This window comes from Myotis daubentonii, chromosome 8 (genome assembly GCF_963259705.1).
Source record: "Myotis daubentonii chromosome 8, mMyoDau2.1, whole genome shotgun sequence".
In the NCBI taxonomy this organism is placed as follows: domain Eukaryota; kingdom Metazoa; phylum Chordata; class Mammalia; order Chiroptera; family Vespertilionidae; genus Myotis; species Myotis daubentonii.
In genome coordinates, this window is record NC_081847.1 from 74886159 (window position 1) to 74904165 (window position 18007).

Genomic DNA, 18007 nt, shown 5'->3' on the forward strand with positions numbered 1-18007 from the left:
GAATGTGCATGGAAGCAGGTTCCGCTTCAGTGCCAGGAAACACAATCTATCCATTAGAGCTGGGCCATATTACAATGACTACAAGTTCCCTGTCACTAGACATGTTCAAGCAAAGGAATGAGGAGCCACTGTAGTTTCAGGGACTTCTGTCCTGTGCTTAAGAGGAAATTGGACCATCTGACTGCTGAGGTCTCTTCTAATTTATTTGGCTATATAAGACTATACTTTCAGGGATCATTTCTATAGTTTGTCACTAATTTATTTGGCTATGGTTCAATGACATATATAAGTGTTTTGCTCTGCCCACCCAAGGAATAAAGCTGAAGTAAGAAAAGAAATAGAAGTGAAATTAGGAGAAGATTACAGTTCTATTTGCTTCTCCTCTTACCCCAAACACCTAGCGCCACCAAATAGCTAGTGACAAGGAAGCATTCAGTGACTCTTAATTAAGAAAAAAAGAGATAGAGTACAAATAGAATTAGAGGGTATTGATAGTTCAGGTTTTTCAGAATGCAAAGATCTTGAGTTTCCTGAAAATTCACAGACAGCTTCTCTGGACCTGTTCCTTTTCTGTCCAGAAAAGTAACCCATAACCTCCACCCCCACCCCATGCTTTAGAATTGTAAATGAGACGCATTACAGTTTTAAAAGTGTGTGTGTGTGTGTGTGTGTGTGTGTGTGTGTGTGTGTGTGAAGGTTGATGTGCCTATGGGACTTTTCCAAGTCCCATATTTGTCTGAATGCCATTGATTTTTTGCCTAATTGTTATTCACTATGCTAATTTCCCCCACAAATCTCACATTCTATTGATCAAAAAGTAATAAACTCTCCAACAAACAAAACAAGCATTATTGCAATGTTGGGAAAACATCAGTTAATATCAATACCATATTTACAATTATCTTTAACCCAAATTTTACCCATGATGCAGTGCATAAGCAACTTAAACACCTACAGGCTAATAGAACATGTGAAAAATCCTATGTGTTTTTCCTTAACAGAACAAGGGGAGTACAGCCAAAAAAAAAAAATACCTAATGCCCAGTAAGGAATTGATGGCCAGAATAAATGTCATTATCCCAATAGAGAAATCTATCAAGTGCTTTCTTTTTCCTCTTCCTGTTTCTTTCTTTAGTTTAAGGCACTGTGCTAATCGTTGTGGAAAGTACAAAGGTGAGCAAAGTCATCTTTTACTGTGCTGAAAAATTGTTTCCTTGAAAAGCAAAGTGTGATTATTTAGTAGGTGCTTATAGTATTATTGTTGATTTCACGTATTCATGCAAGTCACCAGGCTACCATTGTCGGTTTCATTGTTTTGTCTGTTCAACATTGCTTCCTCTGGGATGCTGAGAACTTCCTCCTTCCTTTTGGGAACTTTTGATCCCCATACTCCAACCATTGATTGCTGGATAGCTGCCTACGATAGTACTCCACCTTCATGGCCATATTTCATTGGTCCACAGAGGGCTCCTAACCCAAGCCTACCCAACAGCACTAGCCTTGAAATTTCTCATCTGAAACTGGGAATAAAGGAGATATAAGCTGGGAGGCATGAGGACTACCAACAACAATTCCAGCCAAACAGAGGAAGCCAAGCTGCAAGGATAAAGCCAATAGAATAAAATAGATATAGAAGAGAAATGAAGAAGTGGAGTCCTGGTGACATTCAAGACACTCATTCCACTGGCCCGGGGCCTACTTGAAGATTTGCTTACATCGCCTGATAAATCCCATGAGAGTTTATCCTGGGTTCCTGTCACTAAAAGTCTGTGTAATACAAGTCTAATACAAACCTACTATGAAATGAAAGAACTCAAGGCAGATGACCCAACAGGACTCATAAAAAAATGCCCGGTACAGAGAATATTTCTCAGACATGGGCATCAGAGGTTAGCAAAAAGGAACAAGTGAGCCGAAACCGGTTTGGCTCAGTGGATAGAGCGTCGGCCTGCGGACTGAAAGGTCCCAGGTTCGATTCCAGTCAAGGGCATGTACCTGGGTTGCGGGCACATCCCCAGTAGGAGATGTGCAGGAGGCAGCTGATCGATGTTTCTCTCTCATCGATGTTTCTAACTCTCTATCTCTCTCCCTTCCTCTCTGTAAAAAATCAATAAAATATATTTTTAAAAAAAAACAAAAACAAAGGAACAAGCGAGATTTAGTGATGGACCCCATGTATACATGTCACTTTGGTCTTGCTTAAATCACAACCTCTTTTTTCAGATGAGGATTGGTCCTGAAAAAGAAGATTAGAATCTTGGAAGCTGAACTGAGCCAGACTCCAGTATAGATTTTTTCATATCATCCAACCATCACCGAGGCAGTTAAAGAAAAAGCTACCAATACTATATATGAAGTTCTGGATACATGATGTAGGTGAAGGGAATGTTTGTTTATTGTTCTCTTTTGCTTTGAATGAAACAATCATGGAGTCTTTTCCCAAGATATTCCCATACCTCATAGGGAGCATTTATGAGGTCTTAGAGTCAGTTTTGGTTGTTTAGTGGCCAAACTAAGTCCCCCGTACCTGAGTTAATGTGTCTTCTGCAGGAAGGTATACTGGTCCTGCTGGACCAGAGCACGAATGGCTTTGGGCACTGCCAGGTGTGCTCAGTAGTTAGAGTATTGGCCCATGTACCTAGAGATCTCAGGTTCTATTTCCAGTCGGGGCATATACTGGAGGGAACAAATCAATGTGTCTCTCTCACATTGTTCTCTCTCTCTCTCTCTCTCTCTCTCTCTCTCTCTCTCTCTCTCTCTCTCTCCTCTCTTCCCTCTTTTCCACTCTCTCTAAAAAAATCAATGGAAAAAATATCCTTGGGTAAGGACTAATAAAAAAAATTTTAATTGGCTTTGGAGACCTAAGATTTGGCTTTAAATTACAGTTCTCAAACATTCTGGATGTTCAACCTTGAGCAAGTTATGAAACCTTCCTAAGCCTCAATTTCATGGGAAAGATAATACCATTCCTGTGGGTTAGATATTTCCTAATGTTCAAGATTAATAGTGCTGGCTAAAGCTTTCTGGGCAAAAAAAGGCAATCCCATACTCAAAATAAGTATCTATCTCTATGAGGACAAACCCTTGTCCCTTCTAGGATGGAAGAGGCTCAATATAGTTGCTGATTCTGGATAGTGTTGTATGTAATATGATCAGTAGATCACATGGTCCAGATGGTCGTGGGAACATTCTTGCACCAATTGGGCTATTGAACTCCATGAAGAAGAGTGTCATAATAAGAGCTCGGTGTTCATCTCTGTTGCTTATAGCTTGGGCATTCAGATGTAGCAGGAGCCAGGTAGACCTTAGTAAGTGGGAGCCCATAATTTAAGCCCATTTCTAGCCTCTATCTCTGCCACTATGACCCCTCATTCATATGTGTATCAGTTCTGGGATGACCAATGATGAAGGCTGGTTAATATCAATTGGCTAAATCATTTTGTCTACTTGGTTGCTTAAAGTTTATTCCATGGTAAATATTTTGACATGTGATATAAAATATTCAACTTTGCAGCCCACAGCCTTACACCCATCCACATCCCAATCTCTGATTTTTCCAGTGAGCTCTATATTTTCCCCATTATAAAATATTTGATTCATGTACATTTTATTTTAACATCATGGGATGGAGATGGCCATTAATAGCTTGGCATCAGCACCAAAAATCTTAAAGGAAAGATTAACAAATTTGTTCATAAAAAATTAACTAACTAGAAAAATTAATTTAACTAGGAAAAGGCACTATAATAAAAAACAAAATATTAAATAATACTTAGGGAAATAGTTGCAACATATGTGATAGAAAATAGTTGATATTATTAGTCAATACAGAGATCATAGAAGTCAACTTTAAAATGACCATTCCAATAGAAAACATGGGAAAGAATATGAACAGGCAATTCACAGAAGACATATACAAGGGGAATACACAGAAGAAAAAGTTACCCAGCCTCAGCAGCAGTTAAAGAAATGCAAATTTAAACATCACCATACCTTCTTGTGCCCATCAGATTGTCAAAGAATAAAAAGATCAAAATTATCCACTGTTTTTGAGGATGTAGAGAAATGTTCTTTCTTAAACTACTGTGGAAATATGACCTAGAAAGAAAAAACAACAAAGAAATATGACCTCAGAGGACCTTTCTGAAGAACAATAAACCAATATGAATCAAAACTAAATGTTTATACATCTAACTCCAGCTATTAACCTTCCAGGACCTCATTCTAAACAAATGTTCAAGCAATTGTGTTAAGTTGTTCATACATGGATGTTCATATGAGGGTTGTTGATAACAGTAAAATTGGGGGGTTGGGGGATCCTGGAGGTTTACCTATATGACTGGCAAGTAAATAATTGCATTCAAATATAGTTTTCAGCTTTAAAAACAAATGCAATAGAGCTATATATGTTGACATGGAGGTGTGATAATACTGTACCATGAAGGGATACAGGTAGGTTACAAAGCATTGTATGTGTGCATGTGCATATTCACAGGAAAAATCTGGAAAGTTATATCCCAAAATATTAATAGTACTTATCTCTGTGAGTTGTTATTGTTTAAATTTCTGCATCATTTAAATTTCTACAATTATGCCTTATATTGTTTTTAAACATTTTTATTTTACTGTGGTAAGAATACTTAACCTGAAACTCTTGCATTGCAAGCATGCTGGCGCCATAGAGAACAGGTGGTGGACAGTGAGGCTGAAGAATGACAAGGAGGGATCAAATTGATGTGAATGCTCGAAGACTGGAGAGCCAGTAGATCATGTAAGGCACTATGTACAAGCTGTGGAATGACTCTGAATTTCATTTGGAGTCCATATCAGATGGGAAGCATTGGGAGGTAGTTTTAGCGCCCCCCCCCCCCCCCGCCCCCTCATTGAATGGCTTTGGGCAGGGGAGTGAAATGGCTGGGTGGGGGTGGGAGGCACATTTCTAAGATAGAGCAAACTGTTGCTGTGCTGGGTGTAGAATGAGAGAGAGAGAGGAGTCAAGGAGGGCATAAAATGTCATGGCCTGGTCCAGACGGATCTTCAGTTCCTCATTGAAATGAGGAGACTCTTGGGGCAGCAAATGTCTACAGAAAAATTGAGAGTTCAGTCTTGGACTTGGTAAACTTGACGTCCAAGTAAAGATGCTAAATAGGCAATAAGACCAAGAGCAGGGGAAATGGGACCAGCCAAAAACACGCGCACACACAAACACACACAAAAAACAGACACAAAACAAACAAACAAAAACAATTAAGAGGCGCAATACGCAAGCTAAAGAACAAGCAATAGCCTGGATTGATTAACTGGGAGGCATGTAAGCCATTTATTTTAAATTGCTGTACCACACTGTAGGATCTCTTTTTCATATAAAAGGTTTTATATCCTTACTCCAAAAGAAATATAAGAATTTTTTTGAAAAATGTAAAATAACCAAAAAAGAAAAATAAGAATCAGAATATTTAATATTCAGTTTATAGCCATTGCCAATTTTTTCTCAATGAGCATTCATGCACATATACATATAATAATTATTATAATGCTCATTGAGAATTTATCAGGTGCATGGAAGGCACTGTGTGTTCAATTACCTGCATTGTCTCACTAAATTTCCACCGCTGCGTGTCAGGTGTCAGGTGTCAGGGATCTCACAGTCATCTTCCTCCTAGAATTGTTCCCTTGGCAGAGCAGGGACTGAAACTTGGGTTTTTGGTGTGTGTGTTTTTAATTGATTTTTTAGAGAGAGCGGAAGAGAGAGAGAAACATCAATTTGTTGTTCCACTTATTTGTGCATTCATTGGTGGCTTCTTGCATGTGCCCTGACTGGGGATCGAACCTCCAACCTTGGTGTACTAGTACATATTAGGATGATGCTCTAACTGAGCTAATAGGCCAGGGCTGAAACTCAGGTTTTTTGATGCCAGAGCCTGTCTTTGCCTACTGCACCTGCCAGCCTTATAGAAATTAAAATACACATACTGAGCAACAGGAACTCTTACTCATTGCTGGTGGGAAAGCAAAGTGATACAGCCACTTTGGAAGACTGTTGGGTGGTTTCTAGGAAAGCTAAGCATAGTCTTACCATATGATCCAGCCGTCAAGCTCCTCGGTATTTCCCCACAAGAACTGAGACGTTATTTCCATGCAAAAACCTGCTCAAGATGTTTATAGCTGCTTTATGCATCATTGCCAAATTTTGCAAGCAACCAATAAAAAGATATGGGAAAAAAAAGAATACTTAACCTGAGATTTATCCTCAACAAAGTGTATATTATTGTTGACTGTAGGTACAATGTTGTACAGTAGATCTCTAGAGCTTATTCATCATGCATAACAAATTTTATGTCTGTGGATTGCTAACGCCCCATTTCCCCTTCTCTCCATCTTCTGGCAATCACCAACCCACTCTTTGGTTCTATGAATTTGACTATTTAGATACTTTATATAAGTGGTATCATGCAGTATTTGTCCTTCTGTGACTGGCTTATTTCACTTATCATAATATTCTTAAGGTTTGTCCATGTGACCACATATTACAGAATTTTCTTCTTTTTTTAAGACTGAATAGTATCTCATTGTATGTGTACATCACATTTTCTTTATCCACTCACCTATTGATGAACATTAAGTTATTTCCTCATCGTGGCTACTGAATAGTGCTGCAATGAGCATATGGGTGCTAATATCTCTTTGAGATCCTGATTTCAATTCTTTGGGATAAATACCCAGAAGTAGAATTGCTGGATCATATGGTATGATTTATTTTTATTATTTATTTTTAATATTTGAGGATCCTCCTAGTGTTTTCTATAGCAGCTGCACCATTTTGCATCTCCATTAACAGTGTGCAAACATTTCAACTTCTTCACATCCTCACCAATACATCTTTTGTCTTTTTGATAATAGCCATCCTGCTGCATGTGAGGTGATATCTCATTGTGGTTTAGATTTGCATTTCCCTGATGATTAGTAACTCTGGACATTTTTCATGTATCTGTTGGCCATCTGTATGTCTTCTTTGGAGAACCATGTATTCAAGTCTTTATCTTGGCACAAGCCACAGAAACAAATAAGTGGAACTCTATCAAAGTCAAACTCTGCAGGGCAAAGGAAACAACCTGCAGATTGAAAAGGCAATCAACAGAATGGAAAGCATATTTACAAACCATATATCTGATAAGAGGTTAATCTCCAAAATATATAAGGAACTTTTAAAATTATGCCTTTTTTATAATGAGAAAAAAATCAATAAAGATATTTTCATTTTGAATAGAGGACAAGATTAAGAAGGATAATGTTTGGGATAATAAAGTCAGAGGAAAAGGGAAAGCTGAGAATGCAATGACAAAGACCAGGTCTGCACTGCTGTGGGGAAAACAGAGGGGTGGGGGGACATGCTTGAAGATGATTGTTCAAATTTCACCATCCCTGCAAGAGAAAGAGACACTTCACCCACTGAAGGATACACCTCTTAATACTGCTCTTATCAAGCTCCCAAAAGAAACCTTGTATGGACAAGCATCTGGTGGTCATACGCTTGAAGAAACATCTAGAACTAGCAGGCACATACAACACATAGGCTGGTGTCCTCCACTGGCTCTTCCTCAGAGACAAGAGCTGATCCATTATTGACACAATTTCAGGTACTCAAATCATCTTCTTTGCAGCACATTTGCCAAAGTTGTCCAAACTTAAAATAGAGATCTGTGAGAACACCCAAAGAATTAAATACAGAAAAGCAGATCTGTTTAATGCATAATCTTTTGAATATATATATATATAGAGAGAGAGATAGAGATATACTCTTTAATCACAGCTATTCCTTTATGTCTCTTCATGTGTGGTTCTTTAGTGGCAGAAGCATTTTTCAAAAACACAGACCCTCTTTTGTTTAATTAATAGTCCCCCCAGACATAAATCACCCCAGTGGCACCCTCTCGAAACAGCCCCATGGCAATGACCTACTTTAAGAGCCTTTCATGTATAGCTTGGGTTTACTATGTGTTTTGAAAATTACTGCTCAATAGCTATTTTGGGAGATCAGCATTTTCCTTAGTAAGTTTAGCAAAGAGGACCCATTTTCCCACCTGGGAAGGAAGAATCATAGAATAATAGAACAGAGTTAGCAGATAAAGAAGAGGAATGATTTATTTCCTTAGAAAACCAATAATAAATAATAATAATAATAATAATAATAATAATAATAATAATAATGCTAACATCTATTGAGAATTTTACATGCACTGCCTCATTTAATTCTCACAACTCTATATATTAGACACTATTATTGCCCTCACTTACCTGGTAGTGAAACTGAGGCATGGAGAGATTAAATAGCTTCCTTCAAAATCGCACAACCAGCAAGTGGCAAAGACTGAATTCAGAGTCAGGCAGTCCTCTAGCTTCAGAGCCCATGCTCATCACTATGCCATGTACACCTCTCTGATGGGCATAAAACTGATATTCATTTTCTGCCAATGACATGCCAGACATCCAATAATCATTATCACACATTTAGTTCTCACAATGACACTAAGTTGGCATTATCCCTATTTCCAGAGAAGTGAATTAAAGCTCAGAGAAGAACTGGATGAGATTTGTCTTTTTTATTTCATTATTGTGGTAAGAATATTTAACATGACATCTACCCTCATAACAATCTTTAAGCGTACAACACAGTATCATTAACTATAGGCACAGTGCTGTACAGATCTCTAGACTCATTCAACTTGCATAACTGAAACGTACCTGGTGGATAGCAACTCCCCATTTTTTCTCACCCCACCCCCCACCCTCGGCAAACACCACTCTGCTTTCTGTTTCTATGTGCTTGACTGCTTTATATCTCATATAAGTGGAAGCATGCAATATCTGTCCTTCGGTGAGTGGCTTATTTCATTAGCATCATGTCCTCCAGGTTCATCTGTGTTGTCACATATGCAGGATGTCCTTTTTATGTCTGAATTATACTTCTTTGTATGAATGGCCTACAGTTTCTCAGAGGCAATGGCTGTAAGAGAGGACAGGTCCAGAAGCAGGAAGAGAAGCTGGGAGGGAGCGTGGGCGCAGGGCATGGTAACCAGGTCTAACAGGTTTCTATGGAAGCATGGGAATCAGGGAGAAATAAAAAGTTACTAAGGGGAGGAAGGTGTAAAAGCCATGCCTGCTTTCCTATTGACCCTGATCTTGGCCCCAATCCAGGTTATAAACTAGGGAGTCTGTAGTTTCCTCCATTCTATTAATTAAACAAAACCTTTATCTTCTCTTGGAATGACACAATTTCCTGGATGGGGCACTAAATCCTAGTGAGTAGCCTCTCTGGGGAGGAAAGGACTCCATCCTTATAGAGCAACTTTTTACCACATCCTTTGCGTCCCCATTGCACACAGCTACCTCTGTCTCAGCCCAGGAACTACAAGCATCTACAGGAAGGAACATTCTGGAAAAAGCAAACCCAAACCTAGCCTCCTCCTCTCTACAGAACTGACTTGAAATACTGTCTTGAGTTTGAGAAGACTAGAATAAACGTGATGAATATTACTTGAAAAATCTAGGATGTGATTATGCATTGCATTTGTTTGCCCTAAATCCATTTTCTACTAGGTTATTATTAATTAGCATTTGCTTGGCTTTAACCATAGTATAGTTAAAGTGTATAGTTACTATACACTCGGAACCAAATAAGAGAATGATCCCTGCCCAGGATGAGCCACAAGTAGGATTTCTCTAAACAGCTCACTCCCTACATTTAACCCCCCGGAGGAATTGCACATACTCCAAAGAAATGTTCTGGCAATAAATTTTCAGGAAAACAAGTCAAATAAAAAGAATCACTTTCCATTAGTGGGGCTTGCATGCACTCACCGTATGAGACAGGCAGGGTCTTGAGCCAAATAAAAATTTAAAAGGAACGAAAGTAAGGTTTCATACAAAATGACTAAAAATATATTGAGCTCAAAGTCTCCTGAAAGTTGTAAATAACTGAACATAAGAAATGAGCATAAAACTTATGTTTAATTAATTTTTTGCAAGAACACTTAATAGAGATGTAGGTAAATCTGACCACATGTATGCAAATATGAAAGAGAGGCATCTCTATGAACTGCATAATAAAAATAAATACCTGGGTGGGCTGTTGCAAAGTTTGAAAGATATGTGTGGGGATTGTCTATGATGTTTTGTCTTAGTGTGAGTTCCCCCAAGAGTAGACCCTGAGGATGGGGTGGGAATGGGTTATTTGGGAATCCAGGTGGCACAGTGAGGAAGTGGGAAGGAAGAAAAGCCAATAAAAGGGTGGGATCATAAGCCAGTTCCCACTGTGGACACCAGGGCTCAGTCCCACTGGGGACCCACTGAAAGAGCGGGTTGAACATGTGTTAGAGTTTTCCCATTGAGACGAGAAGCTGGGGCACTTTTCTACCAACTCTTGTCCATCACTGGTTATAGAGCTCCTGGAGGAACCCCCAGCTGCCTCTGTCTGCCCTGAGCATGGCCAGAGAAAGACCTTGGGCAGGGAGACACAGGTACATAGGAAAACTGTGTGTTTTCGTTTGCTCTAGCAAATATACACCATATATATATACTACATAGATCATATATATATGTATACATATGCTACAGCAGACTAAAATGCACCTACTTCCTCTTTGTATATGAATTTATAGATGTATTCTAGGTAATATATATACATACATAATAGTATGTGTGTATTATATATAGAATACATGTATTCTATGTCTATATTCTAGAGAACGTGTCATCTAGAGAAGTTTCTGGGAGAGATAAGCTCATCCATGAGTGGGACCTGGCCTGGCTGTAGTAGGCAGACATGGTCCTGGCCCTTGACCATGAGCTGGGCCAGGCTGTGACCCTCAATAAGTGAATCCTGTGCTTGTTCCTCGTACAGTCTGGCTGAGGGCTTTCAGCATGATCGGGGAGCAACACGTGACTGGTGTGTAAGAGGGGAAGATGGAGGCCATGCTAGGTCAGTACTTTGAGGCTGACCCTCCCAAGCAGGTGGCTGCCTTCCCTTATGCACCCACTTGACTTAATACCACTTTATTAAATCTTCTAATCCCAGACTCTGCTAGTACCATGCCTGCCTCTTAACCTCAGTGCCAAATGTAAAGTTATGTTACAAATTCTTTAAAATATGTCTATAATATTATTGTCAATATAATATTATATTCACATACCTCTTTCTGGTCAAAACCAAATATAAGCCTGGAAAAAAGAGATTCAGATAGTATAACCAAGAAGTTTGTCTCAAGTGGATATTCAGAAATAATAACACTTCCAATTTCAATGTCATTGTAGGAAAATTATAGGTTAATGGAGCTACTCAGGACACTTCTGCCTTGGCTTTTTACCATAGAAAGTTTAATTATTTAAAAAGAAACATTCTCTTGAGTGGTTGCAAGAGAAGTTTGGATCAAGGAAGTTTCCTTTAGAGTCCAGATGTGAAATATTAATAGGTTTCAGAGAGACAGGTTTATCATTTGGGAGTGTTATCTGCCTTACCAGCTTTGCCTGTCACCACCCCTGTAAGAGAATGTGCTCTTTAACAGCTTAGATCCTAGGATGTGGGAAATCAGAGTCAGAGGAAAGAGGAGAAAGAAGAGGCAGGAAAAAAGGGTGGGCCAGAGCTCTTTGAGGAAGATGGCAGGACTTGAATAAAAAGTCCCAGCTCTGCTACCAGGGTTCAGAGAACAGGGAAAGTACTGAATGGCTGGTTTTTGAGAACTGTCGCTCCAGGCTACGTATTCCATCTTTCTTATGTTCCTTGAGAAACAGGAGTCCGAGTGAGAATTCCTTTTAAATACTTTCCACAGCCTTTCTTTGTACCATCATTGACCATGGTGCATGCAAAGACGGAGCCATCTGGCTCTTCGTATAATCTACCTAAATCTCTGCTCAGACTCTGCCCCTTACCCAACCAGCAGCAGCAGCATTATATGGAAGGTTGTTAAAAATGTAAAACCTCAAGCCCCAGTCCACACCTACCAAATGAGATACTTTAGCGATAAAGTCCAGAAAGCTGTGTTTTAACAAGCTTTCCAGGGGATTCTTCCATACATTAATGTTTGAGAACTACTGACCTAGGTAGTTTGGTGGCCTGTCGGAGGCTCTAAGAGTTTTTTCTCTGAGTCTAGGGGTAAAGTTTGCTTCAGAATGGCTTGGATTCCAACCACTGTACAGTACACTTGTGCCTACCTACAACAAAAAGCTCTTCTTAGCAACCAGAAGGCCTCAGAGTCTGTTGGTCCCCATCGCATAAGACCTCTCTCTCAGATACTGGAGTGGACCTCTCTATAAATATCCCCCAACGATAATGGTCCTCTCTATAGATATCCTCAAAGGAAGAAACAATTTGGCAGAAGCCAAAACTAGGTTCTGTCAATGGTAGGAGTTATCAGCTTCAGGGTTTTAAAATCATCTTGTATCTTTGGGGATGGAGTGTACTACTTTCTGGCACTTCAAAACTTTAGTGGGTCCTTGGACTAGCAGAAAAAATGCTGTACTTCTTTTTAAAAGATCTGGGTCTAATTATTGTACTACTGTACCAGATTGACTGGTGTCACCACAAAATATGTCCAAGTCCTAACCTTTCCTCCACTCCCTGTACCAGTGAATTGACCTTATTTGGAAATAGGGTCTTTGTAGATATAATTCAGTATCTTGAGATGAAATTTTTTTTTAATTTAGGGAATGCCCTAAATCCGATGACTGGTGTCTTTATAAGAGGAAAGGGAGGGAGATTTGAGATTCAGAGATCCAGGGAATTAGATCATGTGAAGACAGAGGTAGAGATTGGGATGATGCTGCCAGAAGCCAAGGAATGCCTGGAGCCACCAGAAATTAGGAAAAGACAAGGAAGTACGGGATTCTCCAGAGCATGGCCTTGCTGATACTGTGAATTCTGACTTCTGGCCTCCACAATTGTGAGAGGATAAATCTATATTGTTTTAAGCCACCAAATTTATGATAATTCTGTGGCAACCCTAGGAAAGAAATATAACCACCTAATACAGTGATGGCGAACCTTTTGAGCTCGGCGTGTCAGCATTTTGAAAAACCCTAACTTAACTCTGGTGCCGTGTCACATATAGAAATTTTTTGATATTTGCAACCATAGTAAAACAAAGATTTATATTTTTGATACTTATTTTATATACTTAAATGCCATTTAACAAAGAAAAATCAACCAAAAAAATGAGTTCGTGTGTCACCTCTGACACACATGTCATAGGTTCGCCATCACTGACCTAATACAATCATGACCTTACATGTACCCTTTGTTGACTGGAGTCCCTGCATCAGAAAATCTAAAAAATGTTCAAGGTTATTGTACTGGTGATGTCACAAACACATTAGAAATGTTGCCCCTAGAATATAAACTAGAGATAAAAAGAATTAATTAAGTAATCATTGTCCTTGCATGGACCCATAATGATACCGTGCCATGAACTGTATCTATGGTTCAAAAATGGTACAAGATGTAAACTTTGCCACTTACTGTCTGTGATCCTGGAAAACTCACTTATGTATAAGTAAACTGTGACTCAAAATTTATCTATGAAAAGGATATTAAGGAAATTGGCCAATTGTGTGGTTATGAGCTTTGAATGAGATGATCCAAGCATGGTCAGGCTTGCTCTAATGTTTATTTTGAAGATGGAACTTGTCCCAGTGTGACTGATATATTAGGGAACAATTAGAGCATAATATAAATTCTGTATTTACTGCTTTTTTTGATTTCATCCACAAGAATCATTTGGGTGAATACCGAAAACTGCACTCCACTAACTGAGCTGTGTAGGAACACAAAAAACACACAAACACACACATGCACCCACCTCAAACATCAACTGCCCCCTCAGTTCATTGGGTGTGTGTTGGTCACACCCATGCACACCTCATGTGACAACTTTCCAGCTGATTTCTTCCTTCATAATTACTCACAAGCAGCAACCTAAAGCCCATTTTCACAAGCAGTCCTGGGTATTTTAAAGGTAAAGTCCCATATTTATGGCAGTGTTTATGTATATCTTAACCATTTAACATATAAAAAATCTGTTACCATTTTACTTTGTTCCTTTTTTTTAAATAGGTCACTGATGAAGATTTGGAGTGTTGTACCCCTAATCTCATTTTCCCATAAATCCTGTTTTTCATTGCACAATTTTGCATAGGACAGTGATTTTTAAGAATGCATCTGACCCATGTTGCATAGTGTGGTGCTGGGCCCCACGAAAGTTAAGGCTAGCCGTCAGTATTTATTAGATGAGAAAGTGATGGGCACCTAGTAACCACTCAATAAATGTCCATTTCCTTCCTTTCTGTAATCAGCTATATAAAGATTCCTAATCAAGTTAAACCATTGATGCACTTAGGGAAAAAAAAAAATTAAAAAGAGGCCAGCTCAGACCTCAAACTCAAAGTTAGCACTGAGTCTCTCTTATTTCTCTTAACTGAACATACATTCCTTCCAAAGCTGTTTTTTACAGATCGGTTACTAAATTTTAAAGAACCTGTTTCTTGTGTGAACTTAGCCACCTTTTTGAACTTCATAAAATTAGCCATGTAAGCCAGTATAGAATCAGGATTTTGCCTATTTTTCTGAGGAGTTTTCAGTTCCCTTGATCTTAGTGGGGAGAAATTGTGGAAACCAGAGAGGGGATATTTTCATAGAGACCAGGGCCCAGGTTCAGGGCTGTCAAATTCACAACTACATCCCTTAACACATCTATTCTATTCTCAGCAGAACTCACCTGGGTAATGCCACCTGTGAGCAGACATGTTTTCCGTTGATCAGAAAAATCTCTCCAAAGTCCTAGCAGATGTGTGTTTCCATGTAGGATTACTTCTGCTTCATAAACCACACAATTCTTTCCTGTATTGATGAGTTACAACAGAACTTAGGTTCTGAGCTTTTCAAGGTTCTAAAAAAGGTCTAACAGCCTTGCAGGGAGACCAGGGTTCTGAATTCTTGCCCAGGTGGTTCTCAGGGAAGATGGCTTTAGGATGTCTGAAACTGGGCAAGTGCAGAGTCCAAAGCCAGCTGAGAAAGCTGGGAGATAATTATATTTCCACATCAACACTCTTCAGCCAATTCTGGAGTCCATTCCTTTGGTCATGGAGCTTACAGCCTCGTAGGAACCCAGATCTGTCTGCATTTCCAGTGTGGGAGGCTCCAGCTTCATTGGGGATCAACATAAAGAGAGAACTGGGCATCCCAGAACAAAGAACTTGCAGAGATGGGTGTATGGGCTCTCAAGACTCCTAACAATATCATCTTCTTTGGGCTAAAAGCAAAGGAGATAGCACATCAGATAGACTCAGGGATGCCCTGAGGGAAGGGAAGGGCCAACCTGGAAGTACGCTCTTGAAATAACAATGGAATCACTTATCGTCATTCCCCAAGTAGAAAACTTGCAGGTAAAGACTATTCCCAGAAGAAAAATTAAAATTTTGTGTCACTGATCATGAATGCCTATGGAGCCTGTAGTTGATATAAAGTGGGTTGTTTATTTTTCAAGACACCTTTCAAATGGGTGTGTAGAAGTCTCCTCTCTCACACAGCCGCCTCTCTCTTCTCTAATACCCCTAGAAAGATCCTGGATTCTGCTAAAGCAGTGGTTCTCAACCTTCTGGCCCTTTAAATACAGTTCCTCATGTTGTGACCCAAACATAAAATTATTTTCGTTGCTACTTCATAACTGTAATGTTGCTACTGTTATGAATCATAATGTAAATATCTGATATGCAGGATGGTCTTAGGCGACCCCTGTGAAAGGGTCATTCGACCGCCAAAGGGGTCGGGACCCACAGGTTGAGAACCGCTGTGCTAAAGGATCAACCTGAGAGTTCAGTGTTTGAGCAGGCTAGTTCCAGCCTGTCCCTTCCCTTGGGGCATCCCTGAGACTCTCTGATGTGCTATCTCAGATAGTGCTATTGTGACTGGTCATTTCCTAACAAAGTCTTCACCTCATTACTCTCCTTTCCACCAGAATAAAAGATGAAAGGAAAGAAAGGTCACAATTACTGTGCAGAAACTCAGGAAACCTGAAATGAAACCTCTTAGCCTTTGAAAGAAGCTGGGCAGGAGAGAGAATAATGGTCATAAGAACCAGAGATGAGCTATTTCTCACACTTTGGCTGCCTCTAACCAGAAATCATCACTCAGAACTTTCTAGATGGTTCCCCTTCCTAGCCACTCACAGCCTCTGCACAACCTCGGCATAGGAGGGAGGAGGCCCAATAAATTAATGATGATGATGATGATGATGATTTTTATGATGATGATAAAATAATACACAATAGGCCAGGTACTGTTCTCAGTCTTTACCTGATTACTATTGAACTGTTGTTGAGTCCTCATACAACCTTATAAGGTAGACACTAATATTACCCTAACTTTTTAGATGAGGGATTAAAATACAGAAAAGTTAAGCAATTTTCTTAAAATCTCACAGCTGGTAAGTGATGGAGCAGGGATATGAACCCAGGCGGTCCAGCTCAATATCCTGTAGTCATAATCACTGGTTAAAAGCCATGGAGCTTGACACTCCTGAGTTAGAATCTCATTTGCATGGCGATGCACTCTATGTAAAATGGAAGCACCAGTAGGAACCCTTATCTCAGGGCATTGCTGGGAGAAGCAGATGAGACCAAGTCTGTAACACCCATGCCCATCCAAGAGGTGTGCACAGTTAACATTTGTGTCCCCTACTCCCGCTCTGTTGTTCAACACAGCGAGAGAGCTGGTTCCTTTCTCTTACAGCTGCCCCACCCCAGCCCGGCCATGCTCTTCCACATTGAAATACAGAAAATGAGAGCAAGGTGGGAACTTTTCTTGTCCACTTTCACAGATCCAGCTGTGACACTTTGACCCCACTGACCTTGAAACTAGCATACCGATCTTGTCCAGCCTACCTCTGGAAGATCCCCAGTCTTCAGGCCCCACTTCTGTAAAGCTGAGGTGGGCTTTCACTCCACAAAACAGTCATCACTCATATTATGCATCAAGCACTTCACTTAGTGCCAGGGTATGAGGGTAAGTAGTACAAACAGTTCCCAACTACACAGAACTTATATTTTACGGGAGAAGACAGGCAAAATAAAAAGGGTGGAGGTGGCAAAAATAAGTGCAATTGTAATTATCACCTTGAAAGGAACAAGGAGGGTGCTGAGATACCCTTTGGCCTGAGTGTTCTAGGAAGACCACCCTGGGGAGGAGACAGACATGAAGGATGAAAAGGAGAGAGTCAAAAGAAGGGCAGCTGAAAAGCATGCTGGTACACAGTCAATGGAGACATCACCCTGGGCCCACCCTGCTTCCCAGCTCCTCCTGGAAAATGCCCTCCCAACTCCCCAGCTCCCTGGAAACAAACAGGAGCAGGGTCTCCTAGGCTCTATCACTCCAGCTTGAATCTGGCTTTCCAACTTCTTTACTCAAGTACTTTTGCCTCCTCTTGGTATCGGTTTCTCCATCTGTACAATGGGGCCAATATTTGTTTTGACTGAGGACAGTGTTGCTGGGGAGGATTAAATGAGACAATGTCATTTGCTACTACTTAATAAGAATGTTATCACATCTCAGTGTCAGGAGGCTAAAGAGGGGATAGACCTCCATGTCATCCTCCACACAGGCTCCTATCAGGACACCTCCATACTGGGCTTTGGGCCCCCAGACAGGATCACTTAAATTACCCCCCAAAAAGTCTCCCCTGCTGCTTTTGATGGCTTGAAATGCATTTCTGGTCTTGTGAAGATTCTAACAAAATTGTCCCGTACGTCCACATCCTTGTCGTGAAAAGGATGAACACTTTCCCCATGTCTGTGCCCCAAAATGAGGGTTCCAATTTGGCCAGGGCGCCAAAGCAACCCCCAGAGCTCTCAGGACAAAGGCCAGTTCCAATCTCAGGTCACCCTCAGGTGCAGGCTGAGAGGAAAGAGGCCCTCTCGGTGACTCCTGGCCAGCTGCAAGGGCCGCTGGAACTCAACCAAAGCC

The 18007-nt window shown here is 40.2% G+C and overlaps 1 pseudogene; it reads left to right on the top strand.

Moving 5' to 3' along the window:
• The first annotated feature begins 215 nt into the window (after window positions 1-215).
• Window positions 216-324, top strand: LOC132240429 (small nucleolar RNA U3; annotated as a pseudogene).
• The last annotated feature ends 17683 nt before the right edge of the window (window positions 325-18007 follow it).